Genomic DNA, 13,904 nt, shown 5'->3' with positions numbered 1-13,904 from the left:
AGAATGCTTTATACCTCAAATAATGTGGTGTAAAGACCCCATAAATTTGAGATGAATAATTTTAGCATATGAACAACGAAGCCTACCCCAATTTTGGGTGCATCGAAGTAGTTTTTGGGTGCTATTGTGAATTATATACGACCCACTTAGAAATAGGCAAAACTAATATTTTATAACAATTCATGAGGATATTAAGGTAAATAATTATTTAAAATATGATGGCAATATTAACTTAGAACTGTGTTTGTTCAGGTATGGAATATTAAGAAAATAGGAATGTGGCATTCAGTCCAACTTCCTTCTGAGTGAGCAGACTTATTTAGCCCAGTGTTCTGTCTCTGCAGTAACTAATCAAGGTACATCCAGGGAGACTTTAAAATTAGGTTATACTTATATCTTTTGCTAGCATACTCTCCCAATCCAGCAGCATCAGAACTTCCTCCTTTGGATCACATCTGGATGTTCATGTTTAAGAAACATTAGTTTATCTTTCCTTGATTAATTCATCTAAGTGTGTTGTATTTTTTGCATTTTGAATATTGCATGGCTTTTGGTTTAACAGTGCTGTGCAAAAAAAATATATTTTCTTTCATTTGCTTTAAATCTATTATCTATATTTTAAAGCTGGACTCAATTTTTGCATTGTGCAAAAATGTTTTTTGACTGATCAGCTTCACACCATTTAGGATTTCCTTTTCCTTAATTTCAAGTTCCCTTCCAGTTGCCCCTTTATTCACTGGAGACTATCAAGTCTTTTCTCTTTGCAGAACTTGTTCTGCACCCCTTGCTCACACTTGTCAGCTTTCTATGTTTTTATTACTTGGACCATATGATTTTTTCAGACAGCCTAGCCAGCAATGCATACAGTAATTACAGTGTGGGCACACCAAGGATCTACAAGCAGTTTAATACGTCTCTGTTTATACCCAGAGTTCCTTTCCCAAGAACTCCCAACAATCTGTTTGCCATCCTAACTGCTATGTGTAACAGCTAAATCAAATCCACCATTGTATACGTTTGGGTTTTTTTATTAGCCTTCATATTTATTGATAATTAATTGTAATTGCTATTTTAACTATCACTCCCTAAATGCCTTTGTTCTTTCTGGACCCTTCAGGAGTTTTTTTTATAATTTTTGACCATGAGGAATAATTTTGTATCATCTGCATGTTTTGGCATCTTTCTGCTGGCTATTTTCTCAGGCAGATGGATGGAATGGAATAAAGCTTGTGGAATGAAGTGAATGGGACAGATAACCACAAAAAAAGTGAAGGTGATGACTATTAGACATGAACACTTTTTTCTGAAGCAGTCATCTTAAATCACCCCTTGCAAAGCCCACTAGCACATGGCATTTTCTTACCTGTGTTTGAGGGGTGTAGTTCTGAGGACTTATTTATCATGGCAGTAGGGGCTTTATAGAATTACATTCTAAACTTCCTTTTTTTTCAGCTTGAAAAGGTGGCATAAAATAAACTGTTACCTACAAAAAGAGAGAACCAAGCCAGTAGTGGATGATCTTAAAATAGCAGTGTATCCTACAGATCACTCAGGACTGCTGCTTATGTTATGCCACTCCCAGGGATTATTTTGGTTTATGATCATCCCTTGTTGTCCTATAAAGGTTTGTGATCATACCTAAATGTGGCCATACCTATGTGAGGCTATGCTAGATAACATATGGTGGTGTATGCTGAAGTACAGTGAAGTAATATTTAAACTTAATATTTCTGATCCAAGGAAAAAAATAACAACCCAATTGCTTGCTGATGTGTCCATTTTAGGCTTCACCCTGTTTTATTTGCCTCTTTAAATAATTTTAAACCCATGAGAAGAAAAAAATCACTGCTGCCTAAGACTGGCAGACTAAGCTTACATAGTTTTCAGGAAAATTTAATTTGTTTAATTCTAAGGAAATTTCTGTGAAAAGTTTGAGATTGTATCTCTAGATATTGACAAACATAAATACTAATATTTCTGTGCTGTGCTAAGGTATAAGGAAAGAGAATCTGGAATGGAGGAATTTTTATTTTCAGGTGGGAGAGATCATATTTCTACTATTTATCAATTCCCTTTAAAATAAGTTTGCATTGCTCAAATGACGACCTTTCCTAATGTGACCCTTAGAGATCCATCCTTATAGATGGCTCTGTTTACTTTTGCAAATGGGGATTCTCCATTCTGTTATTATTTTAAGAACTCGGTATCTTTCCAGGAATTTCTTCTCTCCCAGAAATGTGTGGTTGTGTTCCCTCAGGGTGCACAGTAAGAAGCAACAGCCTCACTTCTTCAGATAGGTCTGCACGAGAGTGTAGGAATAGGAATACTGGCTCAGACCCAAGCTCCTTCTCTTCTGGCAATACCCTATGTAAAATGCTTTTAAGGAAGATTATAATAACCTAACAGATGGCTTGTGTAGGATAATCTGACATTGATTGCTTATACTTAAAGGTTGTTTTAAACCCAGTAGGGTAATTTATTTCCACATTTTTATTACGAATATTTATCATAACAAAATATTTTCTGTAAAGATGTCTCTGAATCTTGTATTCCTGATGGCAGCAGTAATCAGTTCTTCAGTCAGATAATATGTCTTTATGAAAAAACATTTTTTTTTCACTTTTTTATTCTATGCTACCATGTAAGAAACTTTGTGTCATCATTATTTCATACACGATTACTGTGACAGCTGTTATTCCTCTTTCCTCAGCAGTAAACAATCTCACACCTTTTCAATCTTGACATGTCTTCCAGATTCATGATCATTCTTATCATTTTTCTCCAAGTTCATGATCTATCCCTAAATACCCGATTTCAAAAAAGTTTCCAGAAGAACTTTAACTCCTGCTGGTAAATACAAAATTGCTTTTCTGTCCCAGGCACTTCTTTAAGCAATATTAAATGAAGCTGAATTAGTGTGGAAAAGAATAGCTGTTGGGAATTAGGAGGCCTAAATTTGATTACTTCTTGTTGATCAAATCATAAACTCTCCTATATATCCCCTCCTGCAAAATAGGGATAATAGTAGTTCCTTGCTCACAGAATGGAATACAGGCACAAGGACTCACATGATATAAATACCTCAGGAAATGTTCGCAAATATATATAACACTACAGAAGCATAGGTTATCTGTATTCACCCAGCCCAGTGGCTTGAATCTAATTGTTTCCTGAGAAAATGTGAAATATAATAGATTTTGACATGTAAACTTTCCAAGTATGTAACTAAATTCCCTTCATTAGAGGCATATTAAAAAAAAAACCCTTTGAAGTTAAAGTAGGAGAAATAATACTTCTACCTGACAAGAATAGCTGGAGCATTAAGATTATGACTTAAAGATTAGCTAGACAATAAAATACAATACTGGCCTCTTCCTCACCTCATAGCAGCTTCTTCAAAAGGAAATCATAGATAATGAAGTTATAAACAAGAGCTTTTGGTAAAAAGAGAGGAAAAAAAAAAAAAAACAAACAACCTTTTATTCATTGGTAATCTCCACACTTTCTCCTAAGGGTATCTCTGGGCCACACAGTGCTGCTGGTGCTGGGATTGGCACTGAGTGTCTGTTGCTTGGCTATTTTTTGACCAGCTCATAGTCCATGATCTCCTCATTCCTGGTGAAACACAGGTTTAAGGCAAAATGCTTGAAAACAATTAGACTATATCTTAGCCAAGATGCCATGATTTTCCTTGCAAATGTACAGCACAGCACACCTGATGGTTCCTCTGCTGCAGTCATAACTGACATGTCATGCCTCACATAACTACTTTTATTTTCATCAGACAGTGTTAGTTTTATTATAGTACCTATTTGTTATTTAGAAAAAGAGAGTTGTTTTTGGTTAGGATAGTGTATTTTTTTTTTTTTTTGGTGGATCACCAGACTAGCTTTTATGGTTTATCCTTTCTTTAATGTGGGATTTTAATCATCATCCTCTGTCTTGGTCACTTAGTACTGTAGGCTTAACTTACTCTGGTTCTTTGTGACCAGAATGTCACTACAACTCTTCTAAGCAGTTATTGTCTTAAGCTCTAAAAGAGATTAATTTTCTCATACCTGTGCATGGGTGTTCACTTCATCTTCAGATGTATTTCCAGACCTCAGCAACACTTCTTCAGACTTGAATTATCCAAATCTGAAAAGCTGTTGGTCTTGGCTTGTAGGGAGTTTGTGCATCACTGTTAAGCAGATGTAACCTGGCTTTTTTTCCCAGAAATCTAAGCCAAATTTTCACAATGCCAGTGTCTTTATTTTGCTGGTACTTTCTCCTTGGCTCTTCCCATTGTAGGAGCTGACTCTTAAGTTACACTTAGACAAAGTTGGCCAGACTGCAGCAGTAAAAGGCACTTTTGGCTGGATCTTGGCAACAGGGTGACTTAGAGTGTAGAAAGAGGAAATGGAAATTTGGGGAAGTCTCCGTGATGCCCATGAACTCTCCTTAGCTTTGGGATCAGGTGGTTTAGCCTTACTGTTTTGCCCTTTCTTTTCCCTATCAAGCCATCACAAATGTTCCTTAACTAAATTTAATTATTTTTTTCTTTTTTTTTTTCAAATAATGGGCATGGTCATCAACAAAAATGAATTCTGTGAGATGGCCTTGAGTACTTGAACACCACAAAGCTTCTACTAGTCAAAGGTAAGACTAAAAGGCCAATGCTTGAAAGTTACAAGCAGCTGAATAATGTTTTTACATTAGAATTACTTATCCAGGCTTAACTATAGCTCGCATTGTGTGACTCAGCTACAATTCTATTAGCAATAAGACACTGCAGGGAGTGTATTTCCAAGCAATTATTATACTTGGGTGATTAAAGTAATTCTAGATATGACCTTGTCCCGTATAACACCGCCAGAGGCATGATGCAATCTTGCAGAAGTGTATTGCTTGTCTCATCTTATTGTTTAATTATAAAATGTACACAGTAAATATTCTGGAGATAGGAAATGGAACCGATGCTATGAAACCCTCAGGTATTACATTATAAAATAAAATGCAAAGTAAGACTCCTTTTTTGCCAATTGTCTTCAATTTTATAACAAAATAAACAAGTAATCAATTGCAATCATAGATCAACTTATTTTGAAGCTACACAAGATGGAAAGATCATTATATTGCATAAAAATACACCTTTTCTCTTTTTTAGTACTTTCCTCCTGTGTTACTAGAAGCTTTTCATGTCAATGTAAAGCAGTTCAATCAATAACCTATGGTCTTCCTCAAGCAGTTTTTTTTCCTCCATATAGAGAGGCTTCTATCTGTTTCAGACCAGGTACATGAAATTCACATCTATTTCCTCTTAGTTTTTTTTTCAGAACTGAGATCCAAAGTCATTCTCTCAAAGGGAAAAAAAAAGGCTTATGTAGTCATAAGTATGATAGTCTTGCTGCTGGGCTTCTTCATTCTGAGGATAAGATTATTATCAAAATTCACTGCTGGGGAAGAAAGAAAGAAAAAGCTTTGAATTCTGAAGTAAACACATAGACTGGTAATCACTATTGTAGGATATCTGTGTGCAAGAAATTTCAATTTTAACACAATAAAATCTATACACATAGAAATAATTCTTGGGCCTGATCAAAAGCTGATGGGATAAAATAGAGCCACCATGAGTTACTGCAGACCAATCATAAAATATTGCTTAGCAACATAAAAATATTTTTTTAGCAACATAAAAATATATTTTGCCACTATTTTTTTTCAGTCTCTCATTTCACATGCTTTTGAATCTTTACTTTTATTTGCTTAAAATTGTGGAATTAAGCAATAATTTGCCTACACAAAACTTAAGATATTAATAATTGACATACAGAACATTTTCTAGGGATTAATAACCAGCTGGGAGAGCTGATGGCCTGAGGCAAAGCCAAGGGCCATTACCCCCTGGCTGGTTATTAAATCCCCAGGAAATTCCCAATGCTAAGGTCATGATTGCTATTACAATCCTTTTTTACTAAAGTAAAAAAAAAAGAAAAAAAAAAAAAAAGAAAAGAAAAAAAATAAGCCTTTCTTCACTTTAATTCATCCTCTTTAATAATTTATTTTAAAATACTGCATGTAATATAGATACAATGACACTGGTGTTTGGACTTTTCTAGGGACCTAAAACCCTCTCAGTATCAACAGAAAGCCTCCTATATTTTCCTATGGATCAGGCCCTGTTTACAGGCACAATCAAAATGCTTTTTGGGTACCTAGTACAATGTCAGGGTTAATTCATACTAAGAAACAAAACACTTCCATTTTAAGTTAGTGATGAAGAAAAATGGCAAATCCCACTATTGGTTGGGAAAAGAGCAGATAAGTAAGAAGCATTAAATTGTATCATTTATATTGCAAAATGATGGGCAGTGGTGCAGTCAGATGTCTGTTCAGGCCATTACTGTATCTTGTGTACTAAATGTCAATTTTAATTGCGACTGGATGTGCTCTACAGTGCAGCCCACAGCAAGCAAGTCTATGATAGTCAGAAAGAGAATGCAATCAGTGCCATATATGCAAATGCTATTAGGAAAATCAGCTGCTTGGTAAAACAAGTCTGGCATCAGAGAAGGAAGGGCGAAACAGTCATATTTTATTGTCAATAGGAGTGATGAAACCATGTAGATTAGATTAGAACAGGCCTAATTGGAGATATGGGTGGTTTGCAGTACAGTAGGGGGAACAGGCGTTAATTTGTGTCATGCTACGCCATGTCACTACCACTTGAAATTCCATTGGGCAATATTAATTCAAACAGAGGTCTAGGCAGCTAATAAATGAGGTAAATTGAGTCAATTACTAATTTCATGCTTTTCTGATTTTTGGTTTGGATAGATAATATCCACAATTTAATGCACTGTCCTCTAGAGATCTTTGCCACTTATGAAGAACATGTGTTCATAGAATTATTTCTACTATTCCTGTTGATAAACATTGCTCCTGTACCCAGCGCAACAGGACAAAGGGCAGGAAGGGAGCCAGGCTTTGTCTGCCTTATCCTCTTGATTGAACTATTTCATTAGTTGTGATATGACTTTCTTGCCTCCAGGCAGATCTTCACTTTTTCCTTGTCATTTGCTTCCTTATCAGTGGCACAACAAAGTCTTCATTCATGTGCCTGCATTGACATTTCCCTATCAATACCGTACCACTGCTTAAAGCAGCTGGGAAGGATATTTTGTGCCAGTTAAGGCAGAGGGGAGCAGCTTTTACACCCCTCTCTCACAGGAGAGACCCCAAAGCTCATCTTGAATCCCGCTGACAAGTGTACATTTTCTTGATTGCTCCCATTTTACTGAGACAGAGCTTTTAATAACACACCGCTTCTCCCACTCTGCTCTTGCTCCACTCCTACCTGTGGCTGATAAGGCAGGAGCTGTGCAATCAGCTGCAGCAGCTCACCTCCTGCACCGCCCAGGGAGCGCTCTCTGATCCACTGGCTCACTTTCAATTCTTGGATGCTCTCCCAGAAAACCCACTTCTAACAGAATCTCTCTTACTCTATCAGCATAATGCAAAACTCTATACCTCTGTTTGGGAAAGACAAAGCAGAATAAACGTGATGGAAGGGTTTTGATCTCTCTGGCAGAATAATTTGTCTGCTCTGCCATATCTTCTTACTGAAATAGCATATTATTTATTATTGCTAACTGAACTCACCACCTTAGTTCAAGACGTGTATCACCTACTGCCATTTCTTTCTCTTTCTCATAAACACATGCCAATCACTTATAAAAGTTAAAATAAATGACAAGGACATAAAGAAACACTATCCCCACCCCTCAAAAGAAAAAAAAAAAAAAAAAAAAGAAAAAGAAGCTAGCATAAACTACTTAATTTGGAAAGTTATTGGGGAGAAATAATGGTTCAGAAAATACTTATACCAAGATGATTTTCCTTCTTGCTTCTATGAAGCAAGCTCAGCATTTCTCCTTTCCATTTAGCTTTCTATTTTTTAAATTTATCTTTTAAAATATAACTCTATATGTTGGCCTTTGATTATTGTTGCATCTTCCTCTGTGGGATATGTTGTACTCTTGTTTTAGTGTGTACAGAAGTTCATTGTTTTTTAAAACCTTTGATGTTTTAAGCAGAGAATTAATTGTGAGAGACAGTAAGAATAAATTAGATAGAAAAAAAAACCTTCTATAAACACACAAACATTGAGATCAGGCCGATAGAAAAGGAAGTACAGAAAAGTGCAGAGGCAGCTAAATGACATCAAATGATCTGATGCCAAATGATCTGAAGCCACAGTCCCATCTTTCATGGTTCAGTACAGGTCATTGGGTGAATTTTATTTTTCACACTAACCTTTGTCTGTATTTGTATAATGAGTATTCATGACTACATCTTGAGGAGATGTTTAAGTCCCTACATATTGTGGATATAAATGCAGCTATCAAAGATACAGATTGATTCCTTTCAGCCAGAATGTAGATTTATTTAGTGCTGCCATTTCATGACTGCAGACATTTTTGATGGAGCTTTTCATCTTTATTTCTTTGGTTAAAAAGTAATAAAGAATTGCCTCCTCAAATACTGTTTTTTTTGTGAATATGCACAGGTTTTTCAGATCCTATCAATATTTGGTATTTCCCTTTGTGAGTCTTTTCAGGAAAAGTCTTTTTCCTCACTTTTTTTCTCCCACAGAATTCAAACCCACCACTTCTGGAATGTTTTAATGTCTAATAATTTCTTTAGAATGATCATTTGCTTTATGACTTCCTGAAATGTACTGTATACAAACATATATTTACATCATGGAACAGGGCGAGGGAGAAAAAGGGAGGAAAAAAAACCCTCTTGACTTTTGGGTGAAATATTAGTCTTCAAATCCAGATGAAAATTAACATGGTGACATATTAATATTAGCCTATTAGTATGTATAATATGAATATCTCAACAACTATTCATTCTCTAAGTTGATAAACCAACAATGAGTGTATCATTCTGTGAAACACTGTAAGCCTTTAAGTGCAGGGGAGAGACACCACAGCTGAATTATGAAACAGTTTGGTTCTCTGCTAGATTTGTACTTTGCATGTTTGTGATGATATTAACCTCAGGATGGGAGTTGTGTGCCCCCTAATTACACACTCAGGTTATTCTGAAAAGCTTTTAATCGGACTTTCACATAACAGTGAACATGAAAAACATACAGATAAAAAGGGGCCATGCCTTTGAATTTACATGGGCAAATAGTACTTTCAAGTCTTCAGCAGTAATTTTTTCTGTTGACATTATAGATGTGAGGTTTATGCCATCTGGGTCAATAACCTCCTTGTTTCAAGAAAAATGGCTTCTTTTTCTGGAATGTTTAACAGACAGCAGAGGAGATTAAACAGAAGCTCTTACATAATCTTTTCATTTGTATGTTAAGAAGAGATGGACAGGATGCATATAGAATGGTATTTGTGGAATTTTTACCAAAGCTATCATTGCCATCGAAATCTGAAAGTAAATTACTTTTCCATTACCATCATTCACAAGTTTTTTTCTTATGTTTAGCAGGATAAAGTCCTGGCTTAAGCCTTTTCAATGAACTAAAAGCATTAGGAGGAGATAAATACAATGAGTGCAAATCCATTTTACTGCTAAAATTATTGTCTTACTCACTCAGTAGGAAATACTCTCCTGCCATTGCTGCAGGACTTGTCAGAAGAAATTCTGACTCTACTGAAATTAAGAGCAAAGCTTCCTTTGATGTCAGTGGGGAGAGGATTACATCTTGGTGTTTGCCACCATGGATGCTAATTTTGATCCTCAGGAGAAATGTATTCACCAGTGTCCTCAAAGCAGAGCTTTGCAGTATTTATTACAGACTGTGTGCTCTCCAGCAGAGAACTAGAGAACTACCTTTTATTTTTCTGCCAATTCTGTCTGCAAATAAATAAAATCTATGTGAGGAATCATGAAATCTGTCATCTTTCTGGCTTCTTCTGTACTTTTAGTATAAGACTTATGTTAGGTGGTCAGATTTGGTTATGAGTCTAAAATAATATAGTCTCATATAACATTTCTCAAATAAAAATGACATCTATTTGGTGGTCATGCCTATTTGGGTTTCTTTTCTTATGAAGGTGCTAAATTTACTTTCCTTGAAACTTTGAAGACTGGGGTGTGATCATATATTGCAGTCTAAAAATAAGGTTTTCTCCCTCTAGTGTAAGAGATATTGAAACTAGCAATGGTGCATGAACACCTGCTGCCATCAGGCTCCTACTGAAGTTTTCATAAAGGAATGCAACTGCAACATTTAGTAAATGGTGACTTAAAAATCCACCTTTTTAACTGCTTTAAATTGCAAGCCACCCCCATAACAAAAACCTGAGTAGTGTATTCTGTCTATCTATAGTTTCTCTTGTCTTAGAAAGTGTGTCTTTGCCCTGGAGGAACTCTGGTCTGCTCAGCAAATGTATTGAGGACAAAATTTTTTAAATATCATAGAAAGGTTTGAGTTAGAAGGCACCTTCAAAGATCATCTAGCACAACCCCTCTGCCATGGGCAAGGGAGTCTTTCACTAGATCAGGTTGCTTATGTTGGCTTGTGCTTGCTATGGAGATGTTGATTAATGTAACACATAAGGTATGTGTACAGATGCCCTTCCCTGATTGGAATAAGAAGGAAAAAAGCTGGATAAAATAGTGAATAAGTAAAATGTTAGTAGTGATATTGGCTACTCCTCTTTTTTTAGTCTTTACTTTGGACATAAATAGTCTCATAAATACATTTAAACAAAGCTCTTAGAGGTAAGAGGGAACTTTTCTCCCTCTAGTAATTAAAAGACAACCGCTGGCCCAGTAGATTTAGTGCTATGAGTCATAACTTTAACTCCAGCAGTTTTGTGGCCAGCCCAGATATGCAGATGGCCTTGGCATATGACTGAGAAAGTGATGTAAATCATTTCTCATTGAATCGTAGCATCCCAAGCTGTTGCCATTTAATTGTTCAGTTTATACAAAAGTAAATGCCAGTAGAATAATTTGAACTACTGGCATGATCTTTCTGTGAGTTGCTGCTTGTTTATCAGCTGAAGATTCTTTCAACAGTGAACTTCTGCCCCAGAAGGTCATGCACTGTTTCACCACCTCATTTGACATGTTTCTGTCAGTTTTGGTGTCTTCACAGTTTTTTTGGTTTGTACAATTCTCTTTTATCTCTCTGATCCAAAAAGAATAAAATGTTTAAACTTCCTGTTTCATACTGAAATAGTGTTTATTTTGCTTAATGTAGGTCTCTCTGCTATCCTACTGTGACAGGTCAAAATAATTTCCTAACACTTTACCCAATACATTAAGGAAGGTTTGAAAATTTCTATGACTGTAAGCTGGGAGTTGTCCTATGAAGTGGTAAGAAAAAATATTGTAATATCTTCTTGCCATAGCAAGGGTGAGGTAAATAGGTTTGTGCAGATAAGTAAGTGTTCATATTTTCTATTATAAACTAAAACTCTTACCTTTTCTAGAAACATATGGTTTTCTGGATGGCTGTCTTCCTTTATTCTTATCTTCCATTTTTCCAGTTGTACTTTCTCTCTTAGAGTAGAATATTCTTTTTAGATTGAGAAACCCATACTTTCCTGTGTTTGCACTGTGCATGTTCTACATATTTTAAATTTAACCCAGCTGCACTATAAAATATGTATTTATACTCAGTGACACTTAACTGTAAGACACAACTGGATCATAAGGAATATGTTGGCTAACATGCCTTTAGTGTGGAGCCAACATAAAAGTATATGATGCAATTAATTAGGAACATATTGGAAATATCTTTGCGACTGGTGGATTTAAATGGCAATGAAAAGATTAGCTCCTTGGTCAAGCATCTTAATGACAAGTGTTGCAATGGGACAGTGTTAAATCCTCTGACAAGCATGCTGCAGTGCTAGAATAATGCTTTAGATGCCTTTAAAAATACAGTGGATGGACTGCAGGAAAGTGAGAACTGTTTCTGGAAGAAACAGAAGACAAGGAAATCCAAGTAAAAATGAAGAGCTGTTTTAGGTTTTCCACTTGACTCCTACTGCCAGAGGAATAGGCAACACTACTGCTAGTATAGTTCTGATAGCATAGTTCATAACTGGTTGAATTTGAGAAACAGAATTATAGTCATTATTCTGTTTATAGCAGTTATAAAAAAGCCTTAATAAACAGAATGTTACAGCAGCACTTTGTCATCTCATATTTCCTCTCACAGTTCTGTCATCCCATTTGGTCTATTTGTATATATCTTCATTTCCAGGCTTGCATATGCTTCTAGCTGTGCTCATCCTACTGGTACCTAAAAGAATCCTGGCTTTAACTGGGGAGATGGGAATTTAGTTGTAATGACATTTATGAATTTCAGATTAAAAATGCTTAATTTGAGAAATTCAGAGTTAGTAGACAAAAAACTTGTGGATAGATGAGGAACTGGATAAACAGCAAACAGCAGTGAGAAGTACCAAGGAGCTAAGTGTCGGGGGAAAACTCAGGTGTCAGGGAAAAAAGGGTAAAGAGCTGTAAAAGGTCTTTAAAGATTGACAGAGCTCATTTTATATGGCTGGGAATAAAGGAGGACTATCCCTAAACATTAGAGCTCTGAAATTTTGGGGACTGTCTTACAGTCCAACTACATCTAAAATGGAGCTTGTAAAGTTTATGAAGAGGATTATGTGATGTGATTGTGATATTAAATAAGTGATACTGAATAGACTCATATTCTCATAACTTCCTATCTCTACAATAGCAATAAACATACCGTGGGGTTCTCATTCAACTGTGTATTTCTTCTTAAAACACAAGACTCTATTGTGAATAAAAAAGGAAATAAATAGAACCAAAATTTGGAACAGAACTTCTTTCTCCATAAGAAATCCAGATTGGAATGTTGGACAATGTTAGAAGTAACAGGGTTCTGGCTGCAAAGCAGTCAATTTATTGACTCATTAACAGTTCATAAAATTTAGCACATTCCTCTGTTTCTTGTCACTGGTAAACATATGCTCTGAATTTATAGTGGGATCTGCAGTACCATTCCATAAATATTAAAAATAGTTTTGTGATCGTTACAATGAATGATCATTACAATGTGTTTCAAACCACAGTGGAACTCTGATCTTAAATAAAAGAATTGCAAATTGTGTCAGACAAGTTCACATGATTCATGACCTACTGAACTCACTGAAACAGTCCAGCAGCTCAACGAAAGCCTTCAAGAACACTTTTTCCTCCCAGAATCTAAAAGCAATTTCTGATCATAAACATAATTCTGGAGGTGTGGATGAAATACACTGTTTCTCACTATAGTGCATCACAAATGGAACCAGTGAAAAGGCATTCCCAGGGTGCTGATAAACAAATGTGATGATTATAGATCTTTTTAGTACAAAATAGAGTTAAGACATAAGCACCATTTAATCTTGTATTAAATAAGGTCTGGTATAGCTGTTACTGCCAGATTCCTCTCATTTTACTCATGCTGAAACATGGTATTTATTTTGAGTAAGGGAATTAGACTTTGACACACAAGTTTTAAAAGTCTGTCATAAGTACATATTGTCAAGGAAGTCAATTAATGGACTGAAATAATTACTGTGATATTTCTGTCCTTTTTTATAAATGTAGTGAAATATATGAAAACATCTCAACAATTAACCCAAGAAGCAAATGAATTCCACAGTGTGATCTTTTTATTTTCTCTCTTCATCAGAAATGTGGGATGGAAATTGTTGACCAGAGAATCTCCTTATTTCTCCTGTTCCTGTGAACTTGTCTTTTCCAATACTCTTTGGCTGGCAGCGTCTTCAACAATTTTTAGAATAGTATCAAATGTAGCTGACAGTAGACCTCTATATATAAAAGTATGTGGTATGTCTCAGTTGAAAGCATTTATTTTGGCTGTCCAGTTTAAATTTGATTTGACTTAATGCAGTTAA

General features: G+C 35.6%; 1 protein-coding gene and 1 long non-coding RNA gene across 21 annotated transcripts in view; one reads left to right on the top strand and one right to left on the bottom strand.

Annotated features, from left to right (window-relative positions):
• ROBO2 (roundabout guidance receptor 2) overlaps positions 1-13,904 on the top strand; it is a 1,029,216-nt gene that overhangs the window by 552,043 nt on the left and 463,269 nt on the right. The window lies entirely within an intron of this gene.
• LOC137468707 (uncharacterized) lies at positions 1,023-4,545 on the bottom strand. Its single transcript, XR_010996126.1, has 2 exons — positions 4,059-4,545; positions 1,023-1,483 (listed from the first exon to the last, which is right to left on the bottom strand). It is a non-coding gene; the product is annotated as an uncharacterized lncRNA (long non-coding RNA).

The sequence above is a fragment of the Anomalospiza imberbis genome, chromosome 2, assembly GCF_031753505.1.
Source record: "Anomalospiza imberbis isolate Cuckoo-Finch-1a 21T00152 chromosome 2, ASM3175350v1, whole genome shotgun sequence".
NCBI lineage: Eukaryota > Metazoa > Chordata > Aves > Passeriformes > Viduidae > Anomalospiza > Anomalospiza imberbis.
This window is presented reverse-complemented; position numbering and strand designations above follow the sequence as displayed.